This window comes from Danio aesculapii, chromosome 15 (assembly GCF_903798145.1).
Source record: "Danio aesculapii chromosome 15, fDanAes4.1, whole genome shotgun sequence".
NCBI classification, from domain to species: domain Eukaryota; kingdom Metazoa; phylum Chordata; class Actinopteri; order Cypriniformes; family Danionidae; genus Danio; species Danio aesculapii.
In genome coordinates, this window is record NC_079449.1 from 22,501,270 (window position 1) to 22,524,986 (window position 23,717).

General features: G+C 35.5%; 1 protein-coding gene and 1 long non-coding RNA gene across 2 annotated transcripts in view; both read right to left on the minus strand.

Annotated features, from left to right (window-relative positions):
* The window catches only part of rtn4rl1b (reticulon 4 receptor-like 1b), a 284,969-nt gene that overhangs the window by 231,474 nt on the left and 29,778 nt on the right, over nucleotides 1-23,717 (minus strand). The window lies entirely within an intron of this gene.
* Nucleotides 5,380-7,493, minus strand: LOC130242371 (uncharacterized). Its single transcript, XR_008838969.1, has 2 exons — nucleotides 7,196-7,493; nucleotides 5,380-5,779 (listed from the first exon to the last, which is right to left on the minus strand). It is a non-coding gene; the product is annotated as an uncharacterized LOC130242371 (long non-coding RNA).

Below are 23,717 nucleotides of genomic sequence, written 5' to 3' on the forward strand. Positions count from 1 at the left end.
TTTGATCATTTTAATAAAGCACCATAAAAATGAAATCCAAAACTTATAATATTGAGAGTTAATTTTAATTATATCATGGCCCACTTGCAGGATCGCTGAGGCCCACTAGTGAGGCCCACTAGATGAAAATCTCTGGTCTAATATTCTTACTATTGCTATATATAAACATACTCATAGTCAACAGAACTTCTAAAGTGGAACGTCAAAAAAAGTGTTACCCAAGTGATACAGTGACGCAGTTAGCAAGTTCCCCTAAAAGCCCTGGCAGTTAAAATAGGAAACGCTGTGGCAACAATAATCTACTATTAAACGAGCTATTAAATACGATCAAACACTATTAAATCAATTTCCAAACTCGGTGTGTGCAAATGTACTTTTTACAAGCGGCTTGCTTCAGTAATAAGGTAGACGTATCTGCGTGTGAAATCAGATAATTACTGCAGAATGGAGCGGTCTCGCTTTAATTAAAGTGCAGCGAGAACACACCCCGGCTGATAGAGGAGGGGGGTGGGGGTTGGCGGCCGAGGTCATGTTGCACAGCCTTAGCAGTTAAACCTGTCTTGGCCCACGCTGCTCACAGCACAGGTGACATTATCAGCAACTTAATTGGAAGCAAGTTTTGATCTCCTCTGAGGATTAATTCGGGGCCGCATTACAGCTTGTCAAACAACGGGCCATTTTCAATTAATGCAAAATTAATCTTTGATGTTGCGGCCATGTGTTTTAGCAATGCGAGCGTGGCATTTTTCTGATGTCCTGTTTGTAGTGTGCACTAGACGAAGGGTAGTAATTATTCCACTACAGCAGTTCCCGACAGAGAGGGAGCGGAAAATACAACTGCATGATGCTGTTCTGAAGTACCGAGTTTATGGAAGTAGATAACGCTGTGACGGTGACATTATTTAGCATTGCGGGGGGGAAATGATCACATTAAAGGCAGGTTGCACAAGGAGCCTCGATCCATTGAGCATTATGTGAATGAAAACCAGCCATGTGGTCCTCAATTATTAAATGTGTTGTTAATAAAATGTTCAAATGTATCTGGTGGCACTATGGTAATGTTTCTGTTGCAGGAGTTCTCAGTGACTCTATAAATGCTGTTCTTCTGGGGGGTGCTAGGAGCGCACAAAGAGGTAAATGGTTGTGCTGGTTGAAAAGAGAAAATATGACATTGGACTCTGAGCAGGATCTGAGCTGGTCCTGCTGGGTTTTCAGTGGAGAGCGGATGGAAAATTCAGTGATTCAGCTTGCTAAAAGAAATGAATACTTTATTTAGTGCCTGATAGTAAACTCTTAATTAACTAATTAACAAGTTAATGGTTAAAAATAAGTCACATATCAAGAAACAGAAAGATTTCATTTAGATGACTCAGGAAACTATTTTTCGAAAATTCATCAAATTCATGTTTTTTTTTTACAAAAATACTCAAGCACATCTGTTTTTAACATTGATGTTAATAATATTTCTTAACAATACCATTGCTGTCTGCATATAAACTGAATACAACCGGTGGGAAGACTACCGGTCAAAAGTTTGGGGTTAGTAGGATTTTTAAATGTATTAAAATAAGCTTATTCTGCTCACCAAAGCTGCATTTATTTAATCACAAATGTAAAATTTGTACAATTAAATTTAATTAAATTAAAAATAATATAAATGTTCAAAAGTAGTTTATAATTTAATTTAATAATTTATTCCAGTGATTTTAAAGATGAGTTTTCAGCTTTATTACTCCAGTTTTCAGAGTCACGTGATCCTTCATAAATCGATCTAATATTAATTATTATTATTATTATTATTATTATTATTATTATTATTATTATTATTATTATTATTATTATTAATTGTAATGTTAATAAAAGCAATAATGACTGGACTAATAATTTCATTTGAAAAAACATACCATAAGTAATAAATAAATATTTAATATATAGGTATTTAACAATTTTTTAAAAATCACATTTTAATAAATGCCACCTTGATGAACAGAATAATTTTCTTTAAAAAAACATTAAAAAATAAAATAAAACCGACCCCAAACTTTTGACCGGTAGTGTATATGTGTATATATACACAGTTGTAATCAGAATTATTAGCCCACTTTTTTTTTCATTTTTTAAATATTTCCGCAAATGATGTTTAATAAGCAAGGAAATTTTCACAGTATGTCTTATAATATTTTTTTCTTCTAGGGAAAGTCTTGTTTGATTTATTTCGGCTAGAATAAAAGCAGTTTTTAATTTTTTTATGAACCATTTTAAGGTCAAAATTATTTGTCCTTTTGAGCTCTTATTTTCCCAATAGCCTACAGAACAAACCATCGTCAACCTAATTAACCTAGATAACCCTTTAAATGTCACTTAAGCTGAATACTAGTAAAAAATCTTCTTTCTGTTAAACAGAAATTGGGGGAAAAATAAACAGGGGGACTAATAATTTTGGCTTCAACTGTATATATGTGTATGTGTTAGTAAAGACTTTAATCAATCACCTTATAGTAATGCTACAATACTTGCACAGTATTTATTAATCAGTCATTAAACATACTAATGCAATATTAAAATTTAATTTAACGCTTGTTAACATTACTTAATGAGTTAACATGAATTAACAATGAACAACTTTATTTTCATTAGGTTAATAAAAGTCAGTAAATACTGTAATAAATGTATTGTTCATTGTTCATGTTAGTAAAAACATTAACTAGCATTTACTAATACAACCTTTTTTTTTAAAGTGTTACCGAAAATATTATATGAGCACACCCAAATTAATATGTTGGGGAAAAAATAATAAATGCAATTTTAATAAACAGGAAAAAATCAAGAGAACTACAAAAAAAGTACATTTAGCTGAATATTTATAGTTTGTAATTTTTTCTGTAATAACTTTTGATAACACCTAGGTTAATGGTAGTAATTGTTTAATAAAACTGTTTTGTTTAAAAGTACCATAAAATATTGCCTACATTCACTGAGAAATTGATAAAAATATTAATGTAACGTTGGTGATATATGTACACACACTGCGTTTGGACCACCACCAGCCGTGGTGTTTATATTCATGCATGTTAATATGTATGGCTCCATATGAAATCCATATCTCTGAATCAAAAGCATTTTTTTTTTTTGCTAGTACTGAAATAGCATGACCTGTTTTTGAGCAGGCATTACATGTGACTAACATGTGGGGTCCAAAGGAGGGTAGAGTCTTGCTCAACACTCTTGAACATCATGCCTTCCGTGTTTCCATCAAAATCTATTTTTTCATGTTTCGCTCTTTATTTCTATCTCTCTGTGTGTTCCCTAGTGTGGTTCCTCTAGAGGCTGGGCGGGCTATTAATAGCAGGCCAATGCAGGAAAAGTTGGCCCAGCTCTGAAGCAGACACTGTGAAGCTCATTGCGCTGCAGTTCCATACAGTTCAAGCATCTTGTGTTCCTCAGGGCCCGAGTCATGTTTCGCACTTACAAGCCTACAGGTCGTCGCATTACAGTGCATCAGTCTAAATCGACCTTGGCCACATTTACATCCAAGATCCACTGTTAATAGTTAAAATATGCACACAAATCTGCAATATCACGAGCGTTATTGCTATAAACAAAGTTACTGGCTCATTTGATTCATTTCAGATTAAACCTCATCTCCATTAGAGGCAAAGGGATGTAATTCTCTATGAGAAAAGGCCTGATTTCCATGGTTGAGCAATTGCGTTCGGTGTAAGACTGTTTCAGCAAGCGATTAGTTGGTAATTGCCTGTGCTAAGAGGTTATCGTGTCAGAGCAGGCATTGTTGTAGTATACTCTGGTACAAATAATGAGGGTTTACTTAAAGTACACGTCGAGGCCGAAAAAGAGAGGCACTCTGAATGGAAGCCCGCTGGTGCCCTGGGATCAGCCCACTGTCGGTGGCTCAGCTTGCGTTTATGATTTGGTAATTTAGGGGAAGGGATCAAGTACTCTGAGTGCCTGAATGTTGCAGCTTAAAATTAATTGGTTTCTTCTCGTCTATTTTCCCCCCAACCTCTTTAGAATTTTGCTGTAGAGAGAGGGAGAGAAACGGGAGATGTAGGAAGATGTAATTTTTCTTCCACTTAGTGTCACAGGTGAGGAGGGGAATGCTGGGTAGAATAATGATGCTCAATGGGCTGAGTGAAAATACAGAGGATAATTTCTTGCAGTGTTTTATTACAGAAATGCATCTAGGGTTACAGAGTTCTGCAAACTGATATTTATGTAGAAATGAGTGAAGGAAAGAGAAAAAAATAGTAGCTGTCTTTTGACGTATAAAACAATAGTTTTGGTAAAAAATGTCAAATGTTTAAGCAGCAGTTTATTAAAACAAAATCACCCAAGCCCGGGCCCTGACACTAATCCTTAAAGGACTTTATAATATGTATAATGTAAGTCAGTCAGTCACAAAGCAAATAACTTTTAAATAGATATTTATATAGTGACAAAAAAAAATCGATGTACTAAAAAAAAATATATATTTTTAATTAATATTTGACATGTTTTTTTTATTATTTGATCATGTAAATTGTCCATATAATAGTAGTACAACATTTATAATATTTCATTATATTAACTGTGTGTTATATAAATATTTACACTAAGAAAAAAGGTAAAATCCAATATATAGCATTATCAAGCAAACAATATGACACAATGCAACAATAGTAAAGTAATATTTGTTGCAACATAAGCTCATTCTGAAAATGTCCCCCTATATACAGTTCTGGAGATCACGAATTATGTAGCCAGAAGTACTTATGGCTGCATACCGCCCCATAGCAGTTTTTTAAAGATGAAATGATGTTGTTCCTTTTCTCGCTTACCAGCTGACTGCTTACCTCCATACATGAACGGCTTTCCTACTGTAACTAGTTTGTCTAGTGGCTGACTGCATATGTCGGCGGACTTGAGACACACACTGTAAAAAGTATGACCTAGATCTAACTTATAAAAAGTGAGGCAAGTGGCTGCATCGGACGTTTTAGATTGAATCAACTTCCAGCCTTTTTTAAGTATATTAAACACTAAAACTTTGCTTAAAACAAATGTAACAAAATTAAGTTGAGCCAACTAATATTTCTAAAATTACTCAAATCAGATAAACTTACTTTTTTTGTTAAACCTAACTTATTTATACATTGCTATATGTTGCCTGAACTTATTTTAATTAGGTATTAAGAACTTAATTATCTAAATAAAATTAACCATGCATATGTCATTTAAAATGAATTCAATTGACTTCTGGCTGTAACCTCAGAAAATAAATCTTCATTTTTATATTCTAAGCACACTATACAGTGATTAAGTAAAAACAGATAAACAGACTTTATACGGTTAATAACAATTAAATAAGAATGGGAAGATGGATTAAAGACCATAGCATTTATTCAATGTCAACCAATGTCCCTAAAAGTGACTACAAAACAGGCCATTAATGTGGCTGCACATACACAATACATAAATAAAAACATTAATAATGCCAGATCCTATTGAGAAATCATCTAAGACAACTCAGTAAGGAGATCTGCATACTTTGATGAAGATTTAGGATGCATAAGGTCCAGTCCCACAAGGAGTCTCTGATATATCTCAAATAATGTATACAGTTTTGATGGAAGTCGAGGACATCAGTAAGTCCAAACAGGAGCCATCATGCACATGACAGGTTTGGTAAACCTCTGACAGTCCTATGATTTTCCAAACTGTGTTGGGCTGATGTCAAATTTTTCCCGCGGGCAGCCGCATGCACCTCTGATTCCACACAACTCTATTGGTGGAGAGAAAAAAGAAACAGGAGTTCAGGTGTTTGATACTAAATAATATTAAATAGCTAAATGCTAAATAGCAAATATCTTACATAAACTACAAGTCAAGTTACAAAAGTGCAGTGAGAATGATACATGGATGAAACACCTTAGTTTATCAGTTAAAATTTACCTTAGTTAAACTTCTGTATTTAAAAAAAGGCTATATAGGTTATTGTGTACTTACATTATTCCAGGTGTTTTTAAGAATCAAATTCTAAAGAAAACTGATTTTATTCAGTGTAACAGTGTATGGCATTTTGGTTGCCTGTCAATCAAGGAATTATTTAAATTTAGGTATTACATTTTCAGTTTATTTTTGCAACTTATAAAGCATAAAAATATGCATGTAACTTACATATTAAACAGTTTGAAAATGGCAAATATAAAATCTATGATTTAACTGTCATCTTCATTTTGCACCAAATTTTACATAAGTCATAATACAAAATTAAATAAATACATTGCCATTTTACATATTACATTAAGGTTTACAATACATTTTTGCTGAAGCTACATTTAATTTACTTTTTCTCCAAATTTAATGTTACTGGCAAATGATAGTTCAGTGAATCAGTGTTTTCAGTTAGCTTTAGTAAAAGACTGACAGATAATAAGAAACTGCATTAGGATATTTTTTACTGTTTGTTCATTGCACATATACAAAAAATCTTCAGATATCAAATGCAATTCTATGGAGCCCACTATTGTTTGCAATTTTACCCGTGTTTTACTTACCTGCAAATAATTATAGCTGTAATCGTATCTAATGTTTTTCTTAACAAAATAATCAAAATCACTTTGGTATCTAAAGACCAAGAAAATGCATTTTAGAATGAGGTGCGTACATGTTAAATGGTTCTGTAAACATAAATGTAATTTAAGTTCAAATAAATTATAAATCTGTAATTTATTCACATTGCAGTATTAACAAAAAACTTATGGACTAAATCTCTTAAACACAAACCTTAAGCTACTTAATGTTACGCTAAACACAAACTACTGTTCCATACGTTTCTGCATTTAATATGCATCCTTAATGTGCTGATAATAACTTAGGTTAGCTAGCCAAGTTAGCGCTAGCAAACTGCACCCACCCCCCGACCGCCCACCAGAGACCTAGTTAATCCGTTCTGTAACGTTAGTTATACCTACTAAGTGTTTTAAAACTACTTTAAAAAAAAAATTCTCAGGACTATCACTTTTAATCGTTAGCATGAACTAGCGTTGGTTAGCGTTAGCCAACTTAGCTTTCCATGTGAGAGCAGTCTGTTACCTGACGTTACAGTACAATTTACAAGCTAAAACCTCACCTGCCTAGTGAAGTCGGCAGTTTAGCATGACTTTACAATTATCATTCGGCTACATTTGCAACTTACCGTGTTAATCAGATCCGCTGCTGCGAGCAGTAAATGTCACCCCTTGTAGATGCTGCGTGTGTCTGGAAAGTGGCGGGCAGTGAAAATGGGGTCACGCAGAATTATTAAAATCACGTTTGATGAACAGACCTGCACACATCGACAGCTGCTCTAATAAATTGTCTGTGTCAACTCACTTTTATAACATTTATTCTACACAATAACCACATACAAAAATATACTCAAATAAATTGCATTAGTTTTATTTAAAATATACTGTTATTTAAAAACTGATCTACTTTAAGTAAACAATAAGCAAATTGATATTTTTTGGTATAAAACAAATATAATTAACTAGATTGCAATTATTTAAAGTATATAAAACCAACTTTGTGAGTGTAGCACTTTTTACAGTGCAGAAAGGAGTTGACCACAATGACAGGATTTGAGTCTGGTGAAGAACGGATTCAGAAAGCAGGTAAGACAAAAACACTTGCCAAAAAATGAAATAAACAAGTAAATAACAGGGTGAGAATGTGGTAAAACCTGAAAACGTGGTAAAAAAGACTGGGCTTTTATTTTATCTTTTTTAAAACTGTCAGTTGGGTTTAGGGAAGGAGGAGGGTGGGTCAGTCGATCAGTTAGTCAGTCAACAGCGGCGTCTGGTGGATTTATGCGAGAAGAGCAGGCTTGAATGACACTTGCGAGAGAAATGTGAGATCTGAAAATGCATACATGGCAGCCTCTGGTGTGCGATAACAAAAGCTGCAAAAAAGTACCTCCTGGGACGTATTTGGCGTTCTCCGAAAATGTATTTAGTGGTACGTTTTCAAAATGAGCATGGGTTGATTTATACTGTGATCCCCTCGGGTCATTTTTCACAACAATCAGTAACAGATTTGTGTCCTGGATTATAGTTGCAGTTGGGTGAAATGTCCTGTTAAGTGCCATGAAAAAAAACTGGATAATGTATTATTATTTTGGTTAATATCAGAATTAATAGGTCACATATTTTCTAATATTCACCTCACCTTGTAGAAGCTGATATATGGCCTTATTAGGTAATTCTCAATATTTGATTCAGATGTGAATGGTCATAATGTTTTAGCTCATTTTATACTGTGCCATTATACAATATTCTAGCACAAAACTGACCAATCAGAATCAAATATTCCAGAGACTGTGTGTGTGTGTGTGTGTGTGTGTGTGTGTGTGTGTGTGTGTGTGTGTGTGTGTGTGCGCGTGTGCATGCGCTTAAGCTAGGTACTACGTTATTGAAAGAGACTCGAAGTTAATATGTATCTGAGCCCGGGGGTCGCCTGGTACAAGACACTGAGCGCTCATTGATCAGGTGAGCTGGCAGATTAACACAAGAACACTTGCTTGATTAAATGCCAGCAGCACCTCCTTCTCCCTCTGTCTATCTGTCTCTCCCAGTCTACCTCACACACACACCATCTCTGTGATTCACAAATCCTGTAACTGTCAAACACAGATCTTCAGGTTACCTGCCCACGCGCATCTCTCCAGTGTTTTGACACCATTATGTGGTAAACACACACACACACAAAATAAAAAGTATAAAAATTGAATGGTGCTGATGATTTATAATCCAGGGGTCAAGCAGTGCAATCATTGCATTGCATTTTGTGTGGTGATTGCTGCTGATTACAGAATTAATAGCTGTTGTCAATCAAAGGTACCACAAGGGTCTCGCCCTGCACATTAAGACTTGTCCCCAGCAGCTCCCCCGGTGTGACTTAAGGAGCTGCTTCATAGTCATCAGAAATGAAAGGGTTTGTTGGGAAAATTGCTGTTGGTGATTGAGGTGAATCATTTTTAATACCCTGCAAGTATCAAACAAACAGATGAAAAGAACCCTGCAAATAATAACAAATGTCTTGGCTTGTTTGAAGTGCATGCTTTGATTACCTGTGATTGTATTCTTTCTTCGCTCCCTTACCTCGCCCTCTCTCTCTCTATGTTATGTCCTGCATCACTCCCTTCACATTCCACCCACATACACTTTTTTTTTGGTGAAAAAATCTCCCGCCGGTGTGCATGAGTGCATGTTTTTGTGATTGTTGGTGTGTGTGTACTGTATGTTCTTCGCATGGACTTTTTTTTAGTGGCTTGTTTTTTTTTTATCACAACTGTGGGCAGCTGCACATCCCCTCACCGTTGCTCGCTTCAAAAAATCCATTACGGCGGATCAGGAAGCAGAGGTCCGTGCATTCAGGCCCAGTGCCCAGGAGCTTACAGTGGGAAGGGAATGGGATTTCTATGCATATACTGTAACCCTGGTGCCACTGGATGACTATAGCCTCCCATGTCAAGTTCACTGTGCTGAGATGCTTTTTCATTGGCTGGCAGCATCTGTGTCATCGCATGCTATGACGAGCAAGCAAAATGTGCGTTTGAGACGCCCCCCCCCCCCCCCCCTTCCTCTTTTCAGTACTGTCACGTAGCAGATGATCAAGGAAGCAAGTGGATTACAAAGAAAGAGAGAGGGAATGTTTGAAGTGTTCCACATAGACCTGATTAGACAACATAACCGCACGCTCGAGCTGCATGTCTCGCTCCTGGAATATGTAACATCTATTCTCTGTTTTTCCCTTAAATGTACCCTGCAGAGGCACTGCACAGTCTGGCTGGCTGCGTCAGTCATCGATTAATAAATCAATCAATCAGTCATTTGGAATTTGACTCACAAGCTGTAATTCAATTGGATTCTGATTCATTTTGGATGTCCGTTTTGACTGCGTGTGTATTGAGCTTGTGTGTTGTAAATTATACAGGACAGCATTTCAGACTGATTTAAATTGGTAACTTGGCTTTTGGAGACCTATTAAAAGAGACAGAACTGCCAGAACTGAGTTACAATAGCATCTGGTTCAAATAAGTCATTTGTTCATGGAATAGACTATATTGGGTTTGTGGTATGGGTTTGATTCAGCTCAAATAAATGAATCTTTAGTTTATAAATCAGACTAAACTGGCCATGCTGTATGTTTTTGATTCAGCTAAAGTATCCACTTCAAAAGAATCTTTAGTTATGAATAAGACCATACTGGCTATTCTGTATGTTTTTGATTCGGCTAAAATAACCACTTTAAATGAATCATTTGGTCATGAATCAGACTACTCTGGCCGTTCTGTATGTTTTTGATTCAGCTAAAATAACTACTTCAAATGAATCAGACTACCTGACATTTTGTACAGTATGTTTTTAATTCAGCTAAAGTAACCACTTTAAATGAATCATGATTTCATTAATAAGACCACATTGTCCATTCTATACGTTTATGATTCAGCTAAAGTAACCACTTCAAATTAATCATTTGTTCATGAATCAGACTAAACCGACCACGCTGAATGTTTTTGATTTAGCTAAAATAACCTTTTTAAATGAATCTTAGGTTATGAATCAGACTACACCAACTGAATCAAAAACTTACAGAACGGCCAAAGTAACCACTTTAAATGAATCATAAGTTCATAAATAAGACTACACTGGCCATTCTGTATGTTTTTGATTTAGCTAAAATGACCACTTCAAACAGATCATTAGTACATGAATCAGACTACACTGATCATTCTGTATGTTTTTGATTTAGCTGAAGTAATCACTTCAAATGAATCTTTAGTTTACCAATCAGACTACACTGGCCCACTGTATGTTTTTGATTTAGCTAAAATAACCACTTCAAATGAATCGTTAGGTTAGAAATCAGGCTACACTGGCCATGCTGTATGTTTTTGATTCAGCAAAAATATCCACTTCAAATGAATCGTTAGGTTAGAAATCAGACTACACTGGCCACGCTGTATGTTTTTGATTTAGCTAAAATATCTGCTTCAAATGAATCATTGGTTCATCAATCAGACTACACTGGCCATTCTGTATGTTTTTGATTCAGCTAAAAGATCCACTTCAAATGAATCATTGGTTCATCAATCAGACTACACTGGCCATTCTGTATGTTTTTGATTCAGCTAAAAGATCCACTTCAAATGAATCATTGGTTCATCAATCAGACTACACTGGCCATTCTGTATGTTTTTGATTTAGCTAAAATAACCACTTCAAATGGATCATTAGTCCATGAATCAGGCTACACTGGCCACACTGTATGTTTTTGATTCAGCTAAAATAACCACTTCAAATAAATCTTTAGTTCATGAATCAGACTACACTGGTCATTCTGTAAGCTTTTAATTTAGCTAAAATAACCAGTTCAACTGAATCATTAGTGTTTGAATCAGACTAAATTGGTCATAGAATATAATTTAAGTCATTAAAACTAGCCAGTTTATAAGAGACAGTTATTTGTAAATCATTAGATTAAAAATAGTCAGTTGTTGTGAATCAGTGTACACTGTGGGCCTTAATGTGGGGTTAATGGAAAATTACCCTCATCTTCCTGTTTGCTTTAGGATGCAGCCTCTAAGAACAACAGTTTTATGGTACATTGTCTTTTTATTACATTACATTCTATATACCGTACTACAAAACAGTGATACACTCAAGCAGAAAACATGATATATATGCAGGACAGGAAGTGCTTTTTATGTGCCAAGTCAAAGATTGACCTTGGGTTCAAAATGACTGCAGTCACTCCTCCTATCAGTAATTTTCTGGAACCTCCAAGACTGTCATTGTTATTTGGGTGGCAACATGCCCCCTTAAAAAAAAGCTAAATAATAATGGGTATCCGACTGGCTCGTGAGATTGGAGGTCGAGGGGTTCAAAATGATTCTCTGCCCAGCCTTGTTGACATACCTTCACACACAAACACACACACCGTGGATGTCCTCTTGTTTTCCCTCACACTGTGGCAGGGAGGACACAGACTTGGCAGACCAATTGCACCATCTGCTCTTTACTAAGGTTCTCCTTTTTCTGTATTTATATCCCCCCCATCTCTCTCTTCACTCTCATTGCGTTCTTATTCCTCTAGGGTCAACCAGGTACCCACACAAACGCAAGCGCTGTCTACAACAAGAGGAAAATATCCAAGCTCCTGGCCTTGTCACCCAGAGTCTGACCTCTTTAACAGAGAAATGAGACTTTTGCTTTCTCTAACATCGTTTCAGCTTCTGGATAGGAAGTTGGCTAGTGGTCCTTCCCACTCACAGTCACAACCCCAGAAAGATTGTGTCATACACAGTGACCCTGCTGAGCTATTGCTCCACCTACGATCATTTTGTAGCTGCATTCAAATTAACTTGGAAGTACAAAACGCCTTCTTCAAAGCCTCTGAAAGCTCATTTACAGCACATTGTCCTGCATGTCAGTGGTTACGATGACTGCTCGATTGTTTATTGTCATTACATCCTGTGTCTGCTCAACAAACTGCCAGCGGATGCATTTAGAAGCAGATGGCGATGTGTTTTGTTGTCAAAAAAACAATGTTATGTGGTTCCACCATCAAACAACAACATGTACCGTGACGGACCAGCTATTCTACATCTTCGACAAACATTATTCAGCTAGATTGTAAATGTATTTCTGCCTACATAGGCATTAATCTTGTAAGCAGCATATTTATTTTCTTTTTTAATGTAGTGGGTTGTATTGCATGGCACTTGATTCAACTTGTTTTGGTATTGTGTATCTAATTTATTGACATTCAGACAATGTACAAAGTACTGAAATTAAGTGACCCTACTATGGAGCTAACAATGCAACAAAAATATTTGAATATGATTTATGTAATTATGTGTGTGAATTATTGACAAGTGTTATTTAATAAAACTGAATATTATACACTACCTGACAAAAGTCATGTCTTTAATCTTAAGCTGTAAGAGCAACAAATATTAACTTGACTTCTAGTTGATCACTTGGAAAAGTGTCAGAAGGTAGAATTTTCTGATGAACCATCTGTTAAACTGCATCCCAATCACCACAAACACTGCAGAAGACCTATTGGAACCCACATGGACCCAAGATTCTTACAGAAATCAGTCAAGTTTGGTGAAGGAAAACTCATGGTTTGGGGTTATATTCAGTATGGGGGCGTGCAAGAGATCTGCAGAGTGGATGGCAACATCAACAGTCTGAGGTATCAAAACATTTGTGTTGCCCATTACATTACAAACCACAGGAGAGGGCAAATTGTTCACCAGGATAGCGTTCCTTCTCATACTTGAGCCTTAACATCAAAGTTTCTTTAAGCAAAGAAGGTCAAGGTGCTCCAGGTTTGGCCAGCCCAGTCACCAGACATGAACATTATTGAGCTAATTAAATAATTAAAAATCAAGGCATAATCATATTTTATTTTGGAAAAATAAGTGTAATCTAGAGGCTTTTGCCTTTCATATTCGCCACTTCTGATACCAAATGATCAACTAGAAGTGAAGTTATTATTTGATGTTCCTAAAACTTGGATAGGCAACAAAACTTTTGTCAGGTAGTGTATATTATTTAAAATAATTTTGAATTTGATTTTATTTATGTTATTTTTCTTAATCTTGAAAACTTGAAACTAATTTTACAAATGAAAGCTAAGCCGAAGGAAAATGAACGGATGGATGGATGGATGGACAATCAAAATTCAAATAGTTTTGTCATATTATTAGCTCCATAAATGACTATGTACTTTTAAAATTAATAATTTAGAACAGTGTACTTACTATATACATGCATGTTTTCATAATGCACAAAAATATACATGTATTTAAATCTGTAATTAATTTCTAATTATATTAATAACACAGTTTACCAGTCTTTTACATCTTAACCCACCCTTAAACCTACTACCAAATCTGTCCCTAACCTTATCTAAAATACAACACGAACACAATAAGTACATTGTTTTTATTTATTTTTTCATGTAAGTACATAGTAGTTAAGGCCATTGTCCGCTCTCAGGAAGCATGTGGTGAGGCGGTTTAATTCACTATATGAAGTCATGTTGTCAAAAGATTAATGGTAGTGAGGTTTTGACACGTTTCTCCCACTGCTTCAAGGATATCGCCACACAAACACCAGCACAGCATGTGTGAGGGCGAAAACCTCTTTCCACACGCACCGGCACTTCATCATGGCATCTGCATGTGTCTTTCTCTGTGCTGTTTCACTATTAATCAGCACTACAGGGTCCTGGGCATGTTTGAGTGTGCAGTACGCCATTTACAATACCTGCATTGTCCCTAGAGGTTCGCCTGTCTTTGTATAACCTTCGGTTTTGTGAGGCGAGCTTCCATTGTTTAAGTAGGACCCTGTGCGCTGCTTTGAATCTGAAAAGTGTTTGTTCGCTCCCCTTTCTTTTGAGTCTCCTGCTATATCCCTCTTTTCTTTCGTTCTCGGTGACAGCTGCTATTTTTAAACACGTGTCTTCGGAAGGATAGAGGTAGTGGTAAGAAGCAGCGGCAGGAAGGGCTGCATTTGGTGAATTAGAAATGGGGCCAAGTTGGATAAACAAGCAGGACCGTTCAGACATTAGCACTGTTCCAAAATCTACTAAGCCCTCTTGTAGGAAGCAGTTTGGAAGGCACGCTCCCAATGTGAGGGCTATTCCAAAAAACTATCCAAAGATGTCAAGTATATCTAATGCAACAATAGACAGGCAACACATATGAAGGTGCTACCTAGCATGCAAATGTATCATGTAAGGCATTTGGGGGGAACTGAATAATGTATTTCACATCCCATCGTATTAATCTTTTCTCCGAGGAAACATCAAAGAGGCTATTCACTTCATGTAAGATCTTTGTCAAAAGAGGATCTGAAGAAAGAGCTTTTGTTCTGTGATATTGCACTATTGTATATATTTGACCATGAAGGCCGTAAAGTCATTGTAGGCTTGTGATTTATTTCTGTGCTATTGCCATACTGCCCCAAGATAAGCTCTTTTACCGCCTCTTTCTCTCCCTTTTTCTGACTCTCTAGCTCACGCACTCAAAATAAATAACAGTCTTCCAGAGTCTTTTGACATCTTGGATTTTTTCAGTTGTTGTCAGATGTCAAAACAAGCTTTTGGATTGTAATGTGTGCGACTGCGTGACTGTGAGGAGGGGGGGAAAGGCTGTGCGTATTACAACAGGACATTTTCTCTCGCTCTTTTCCTTGCCTCTATCAGACAGACTGTCAATCAGGGCATTCAAAATTTTCAACAGGTGGTCAGTGCAACTTCTGCATGCACATTCTCTCCACCACAGGTCAATATTTGCTAATGCGTTTTGATATTTCTCACACTAACTCAGTCAGAGCCTATTAAGTGTTAACTTACTTGGTAGACATCTTGGAAACACCCTAGGGTAGCTTTTTTTCTGTTCATACAACACATATCTACTTTAATAGGGAAAGTTCAAGGAGGTTTATAATGCCCTCAGAAAGCTATCAGTTTCAATACACTTCAATGCCAGATGCCTGGATGTTCTATAGGTCCCCTGGACATACACATTTTGAAATTCACCAGCTTTGCTCATGATGTTGCAAGGAAAACCGAATTGAGATTCGTTTTTTTAAATGGTTTTTTACATGTTATTTAAAAATGTTAAAATATGTACAATAACTTAAAGACATTTAAATAAAAAGTGTGTTGTTGCTTTTGAATAAATGTAAATAAATCTTCAAATACAATTTGTTAATTTATTACTTTAACAAATCACTAATTTAATAGTTTAGGATTTGTTATATGCTTTAGATAAAATACTTGCTAAATTATAGCAGTTTTATTTTTACGTATATATAATTTAGTAGTCAACATTTTGCCTCCTTTCTACACCATTTCTGTATTTACATTTTCATTGAACTTATTGCAGTGCATTTTGGGATTGCCTCAGACATTGCAGAAAAGTGTTTGTGAATAAAATATAAATCTAAAAGTAACCTCCAAATGCTACAGTAGCCATGCTAACCAGCCAGCTAGTCACTGAAGGTAACTTTTTTAGGCAAACAAATTCTATATACTGTAAATCAACATTTTGCCTCCATTGTAAATCAACATTTTGCATAAATCAACATTTTCTCCAGCCTTTTTTGTATTTATGTTTTATCCAAGCTAATTAAAGTGAATTTTGGAATTGCCTCAGACTGGATAAAAGTGCTAGCCAGTGCCTACCTCGAGAGGATCTTATGATTGCTTATGATTGACCACAGCAGGTCCTGCATCAGCCAATACATGATCCTCCAATCAGATGATTCCTAAGTCACTATACTGTAAATAACCACAGTCTTCATTCCATCTTTGTCTGGAAGAAACCCCACTTCCTCCCCTTCTCCTCCTCGCTGTACCTTGATTGGGCAGCACAGCGGCCCAGTGGTTAGCACTGTTGCCCCACAGCCGGCTCTGGTACTCGTTGGGCCGGTTGACATTTCTGTGCAGAGTTTGCATGTTTTTTTGTGTGTCCGCATGGATTTCCCCCAGGTTCCTCCCACTGTCCAAAGACATGTGTCATACATAATCCGACTAAGCCAAATGGGCACCATAGTCTAGCTTCCAGCATCAGTATTCTCCTTCTTAAAGCAGTTCACCTTTAGCCACATCTACCTGAGCTCAATCTCCCCTCTCGCCTTGGGAGCCATGGGCTTGAGGATCCCTTGAGCTCAGGGCTCTCTCGGGACAGTATGCCAAACAAGCTCATTATAAGGGCGCACTCACACTATGCTATCTGAACCATGCCCAGGCATGTTTCCCGCTTTATTTGAGAAGTGTAAGTCTCTGAATCGAGCCCGAAACTAAAGACACAATCTCACTTTTTGGGGACTGTTTCATATGGATTTATTAATCATTATTAATTTTCAGTGAACACAAAACTGTCATAGTTTATTAAAGATGCAAACCCCTCGCTGCATGACAGCTGCACATTTAGGAAGCCTCCTAATACCTGCAGCATGAGGACTTTTATGATAATTTATGGGCATCAAAAGTGGTGGATCTGTTCGGTACAGTATTTGACTGCGTATTTTACGGCATCCCAAAGTTTTTCACTGCATCCCAAACGACAAAAAATAATACAAAAGCATTGGGCAACTTTACCTAATGTGAGTACGCCCTAAATCAGTGTTTCCCAACCCTGTTCCTGGAGGCACACCAACAGTACATATTTTGGATGTCTCCGTTATCTGACCCATTAACTTCAGGTTTTGGAGTCTCTTCTGATGTTATGATAAGATGATTCAGGTGTGTTTGATTAGGGAGAGGTTGAAAATGTGGACTGTTGGTGTGCCTTCAGGAACAGGGTTGGGAAACACTGCCCTAAATCATCAGATAAGTGTGAACTCTTGAACTCTTTAAAAGACAAAACTTCATATTTAGACAAACTAGTTATTTAATAGTCAAAATTTCACCTGTTTTGTTGAGGAGATTTATAGTTTTATAGGCCTCATCAAAGTGCATTCTGGGATTGCTTCAGACTCTGAATAAAAGTGAATACTAAATAAATACATGTATATGTAATGACAAAAGTGACCATGCTAACTGACCAAAGGCTTGGACCATGCTAACTGACCAAAGCTGGGAAGGCTTGGGAAAGAGCAACATTTTCAATAAAGCATTAAACTAGGGCTGCACAATATTGGAAAAAACATACATTGCGATATTAAAATTTTCTGCGATTTATATTGTGATTTTCACAAAATAACGTAATTAATAAAATCTGATTAATTTGGATGATTTTGTAGGGGAGTGTATAAATATAATCAAACAAATTACAAGCAGAGATAAATAAAGTAGAGCAAATATACAAATGAAAGAGTCTAACAGGATACAGGTACAGATAAACAAATGTACAATAAATTCTTCATTGTTTAAATAATTGAATACGATTAATCTTTGTTAAAGCTAAAAAACTTAATAATTTCTTCTCCCCAAATTCTTAAAACTTATTTTACATGAGCATCTGATAAACTTTCACTATATAATGACAAAAAACACATCCTGCAATGTAACTATTGCTTATTCACACATTGCGAAAACAAAAACAAAGTCCCTTTAAGGCAAGTCATTTCACTTTGACGGCCATCTTTGAAACCCACTCGGGCAGTATGCTCAGCCATTCTCTCTGAATGTGGAAACATCAAACTCTCCAAAATCCAAAATTGCTTGCCAAGCTTTAAAAAAATGAAGTTGATTAAATAATTAAATAAAATTAAAGAACAACTGTCTTTAGATTCATTTCTAAACGTTCTAATGACACAAAATCTCCAGAAACTCATGGCTGGTCCCAGCCCCTCCACCTGAGATTCATCCGTCTATAGAGATTGCTGATTGGCTCCAGTATTAGAAGGCAGAGCTTCTTTCGCCATGTTGACCATTACACTTTTCTCTATTCAAAACGATATGAGTGGCACGTCTTGTGTATTCTAGTCTTTGGCTAAAACCATATATTGTGCAGCACTACATTATACCAAAGGTATCATAAATGTTTTTCAATTCGAAACTAACAAGCTGTTTTGGTTTTGTAAAGCTAATTCACATTTTGGAGTAAAAGGCCAAGTAATGCCTTTACCGATAAGTCGATTGGCTCTATTAAATAAAGGCAAGACTTCCATTATTACAGTTGCATTACTAATTGACCATCTTGACACTATGTGTGACTCAGTACTCACTAACAAGCTTTTCAAAGACTCCCTCTTGCAAGAATGAATAAAGCCCACCGCTGTCCAACTACACAAGAATCACTAAGCAGCACTGAATGAATGGTGAATGGAGGCACACTGGGGTTTTTCGCCAAAAAGAAGAGTAAAGCCTTGTTTTGTTAAATGGCGCTTTTTATCGAGTGCAGATGGAGTCTGAAAGGATAGGCTTGATTGGTAAATAGCAACACTGAAGATTCCAAGAAAGTGAAGGCTGGTCCAAAAGAAGGGGAGCAAAGCAAGATCATTGGTCTTAACGCCTCTGATAGATCAATGTTTTCATTAGATAATAACAGTCAATGGCCTCTTAAGCAGCTTTTGATGGAAAAAGAAACAAATACTTGTGCATTTTTTTAAATCTACTTGCTGAAGATAATGAGAATGCAGTGCAGGTTTGGAATCACTCAAGGTTGAGGTCATTAATGACAGATCTTTAATTATGATCAAATATGCTATTTAATTTTAAGATAACATACAAGAAATACACTGTAAAAGGGTGCTAACTAAAATGGCTGAGAACCAGCATGAAACAAGGTCTGCTATTGCTAATAAACTACATTTTTATATTATAGTTTTATATTATAGTTTTTTTTAAGAGTCATATAAAAGTTAATATATAACTATAAATAGTTAGATTTCAATTAAATATAGAAACTATTAGAATAGATAATTAAAAAAATAATAGTAATAATAAAACTTTTAAAGAGGACATTAAATTAACAGTAATAAGCTGTTCATCAAGAAATTGTGCAAATAAAAAGTAAATAAGTATCATGGTTTCCACACAGAATTATTGTTCATTATTGTTATTAAGAAGAAATGTTTCTTGAGTACATAAAGGAATTATCATAAAGGAATTATGTGACTTTAAAGCCTGGATGCAATGGTTTCTAACTATTCAGCTTTGTCATAAATTACATTTTTATTCACATAATAAAAATACAAAATGATAATAAAATATAAAAATGTTTTTATTGTATTTTACACATAGTGGCAACTTTAGTGAACAAAAAATATGTGTATATATATATATATATATATATATATATATATATATATATATATATATATATATATATATATATATATATATATATATATATATATATATATATATATATATATATATATATATATATACACACACACATTTATACATAAGCATAAGTAAAACCATACATATGCTTTGTCTTGGAATCTATTGATGAGATTTCTTCTGTATTAAATAAAAGGTGTAAAGCAGTGATGCCCATACAAAGTTGGCCCATGGTAACCTTTGATTTGGCCACCATCCCATCTGAGAAGAAAGAGAGAATGATGAGGATAGTTTAGAGACTGTCATATCTAATTTTTGGACACACTTTATTTTGATCGTATGTTTGTTGAATATAAAGTACACTGCATCTACATGCCAGCTAATTCTCATTAGATTACTGTTAGGTTGGGGTTAGGGTTAGTGTAAGTTGACATGTACTTCCAAAGTTTCTTATAGTCAGTTAAATGTCTGTTGAATGTCTGTATCAACAGATATTAAGCAGACAGTCTATTAATACTCAAAATCAAAATAAAGTGTTACCAATTTTTGTTTGTTTGTTTTATTGCTAAGCTACAAAAAGCTCATGCAAATTAAATGTTTCAATGAGATGAATCAGGTATTTTAAAATGTATTTACTGCCACCAGACAATCCAGAGATGTCAGTGAGCAAATGAAGGCAATGGCAGATTCTGCTTGACTAATGTATTCAGCACTGATATATACTGCGGTAGTTAATATGATTTAAAGTAATGTTTTTATTAATATATATTTTTTTAAATATTATAAAATAAGTTAGTATATTACCAATGACAACTTTAATAAATTATAGTTTGGTGTATTTACCATCGGCCCATGTGTCTCAATAATATAATTTCTGGCCATTCGTATGAAAATGTTTGGGCACCCCTGGTATAGAGAATAAAATGAAAGTTGTTTAAAATAAAAAAAAGATTCCCATTTTTTAAGACATGTTTATATTCACTTTTAGACATCAAAATACAAATGAGTTCTGAAATCATTATTTGTTGGAATGACTTGAAAATGTGGTTTGTTATTTCGACTATTAAAAATAATAATGAAAATAATAATAGTTCTAAAAGACTTTATTTTATACTTTATTTCAAAAATTTGAATAAATGTTATCAGACCTTTATAGAAAAAAACAAACATTAACATTTTTAAATCCAGAGAAACTGAGAACTGTAAAGTGGTCTCTTAATTTGTTTTCTCTACAGCTGCTAAAGCCCTGGTTATTTTTTTGTAATTCTATTTGTGAAAATAGTTATATACATGAAGTTCGGCTAAAGGAAATATCTGCCCAGATCAGCAGAAAACTCCAATCATTATTTATGGATTCAACCCATGACTTTTCGAAATTCATCTTTCCTCAGGACAACCTGTGTCACTGTCATGTAAAGTCATGGCTTGGACTGAGAAATACTCCACATTGCCTCTGTCCCCTGGAGAACTCCTACACCTGACATATCACCTCATATTCATGCAATAGAACGGGCCTCAGGCCATGTCTGAGAAATATCAGCAAACGCCACCAGTCTTCTCGTAAAACAACACTTACGCTCATATCATGGCTTTTTTCCTTCCCCATTACGTGACAGATGCGTTTAATTTGGTCAGTAAATGCAATTCACCGTCTGCCTGTCAAACTAGCTGCTTTTAGTTGATGATGTATTGTACGAGCAGCTGTAGAGCAGCTACATTCTGTTATCTCTGTTTAACGCCAGCCAGCCGAGAGTCTACAGGGATCTTGTTTATTCCCTGTGCAGATGTGCATACAGCATAAGCACACACAATTAAAAAAACATTGCTGTGTTCACGGCTTTGATCAGTTCTACATTTGTTGAGGAAAGATCACAGGCCAGAGATCTCAAACTCTAAAATGACTCGGGGCCACCAACCAGGTGGTGTCACCCATTGGGGCCAGATGAACAGTTGTAATAAATATTAAGGTTTTTACTACAAATACATTTAATCAATCTTACATGCAGATGTTGCATAGTTAGCAGAAAGTTCCATACAGTATATTTTCATGGATGCCAGCAGAGACATATGGAGCCAGAATAGTCTAAAAAATAACATGATTTCATTCATAAAATTCATAACTGCCCTGCACAGTGGTCCGGACAAAATTATCTGCAAAGTATCTGCATCGAAAAGTGAATTAGATAATAAATTAATTTACATAACAATTAAAGCGGCAGAAATTCATGGGATTCAATTCAAACATAACATTCTGATCACAGAGGTGATGGAGAAAATGATATTCTGAAATAACCAGCAGGTGGCAGCAAGTGATTGTATTACTAAACGAGTCATTTATTTAACTGATTCGTTAGAATCAATGATTGGTTTAGTAAGATTTGCTACTGAATGCATTGAATCCAACCATTCGTGAATGACATAAGATCATCGTACTCAATATTAATGATATATAACGTTGCTCAGCTTAATTAATTTTTGCATACACTAAAGTCAAGTCTGCTGGTCACTACAAATTCATTTGCTCTATTCTGTGCAACGTGACAGTTTTGCCACAGATTATGAGAGCTGGTCAGCAAAATAAAACAGATGACATGCTAAGACAAATAACAAGTATGATGAGAGTCTGTCAAGATAGGCAGGTTAGGGTAATTAGGCAAGTTATTGTATAATGTTGGTTTGTTCTGTAGACTATTGGGAAAAAATAGCTTAAAGAGGCTAATAATTTTGTCCCTAAAATTGTTAAAAAAAAAAAATTAAAAATTGCTTTTATTATTGCCGAAATAAAACAAAAAAACTTTCTCCAGAAGAAAAAATATTATCAGACATACTGTGAAAATTTCCTTGCTCTGTTAAACATAATTTGGGAAATATTTAAAAAAGAAAAAAATCAAAAGGGGGCTAATAATTCTGAATTCAACTATATATATATATATATATATATATATATATATATATATATATATATATATATATATATATATATATATATATATATATATATATACCCTTATGTATACAAGCAAAGAATATTTGATAGTGTTTTCCATTCATCTTTCAAGAAAGGTGTTTCATCTCCCCAGGGAAAGTACTTAAGCATCCTGTGCCATTTTGAAGCAGTTCCCAGTGCATTCTGGGAATGAAAAAATCTCTCTCCCTTTCGCTCTGTGCATTTATTTATTTGTTTGTTTGTTTATTTATTTATTTCCCTCTATAGGCTGACCTGAATGTAGTAGTAGAGAAATATCTCACAAATATCTCAGGCAGGGGGTAGACATCAGGGTATCTCTATTTTTTTTTTTTTTTTTTGGAGGGAAAACGCCTACCCTGTTAGACAGGTAGCAATTCACAGAAAAAAAAAGAGGGCTGAATCGTGACTAAACAAGGTGCAGAAAGCAGGGGAGCTGGAGGAAAAACCGAAGCAGGAAAAACAAGCCCTGCGACTGCGCTGCCGAGAGACGCAGCCCCAGATTCACAATCATTCAGTGAATCAAAACACTTTTTAATAATTCAACATGAAGAGAAGAGAAGAGAGAAAATCCTGCAGCAAGCCAACAGGCAGCGGCAAAAACACCGATTGAAAACACAGTGATAGAAAAACTCACACCATTGAACACTGTGTATCAACAAGCTGTCCTAAAAACACGGACACAATAACTGTTCGACTGAACTCTCAGGGGCTCGTACCATCGTTTACCCTACAACACAATACATGCTCTTTCTGCTTTCAGTCAAAACAGTTCATTCAGTATCTGGAAAACACTGCAAACTAAGCTATGAAGACCACAGGACAGTACCATGATGCCAGATTAGCTTCAGTTTAGTTTGCATCAATTCTGGGTTTAAGGTATCTCAGCTCAACTGCTCCAATACCATGGCAACAACGAGTAAAGTTGAAATGCCTTCGTGTTACCTAAAACCCA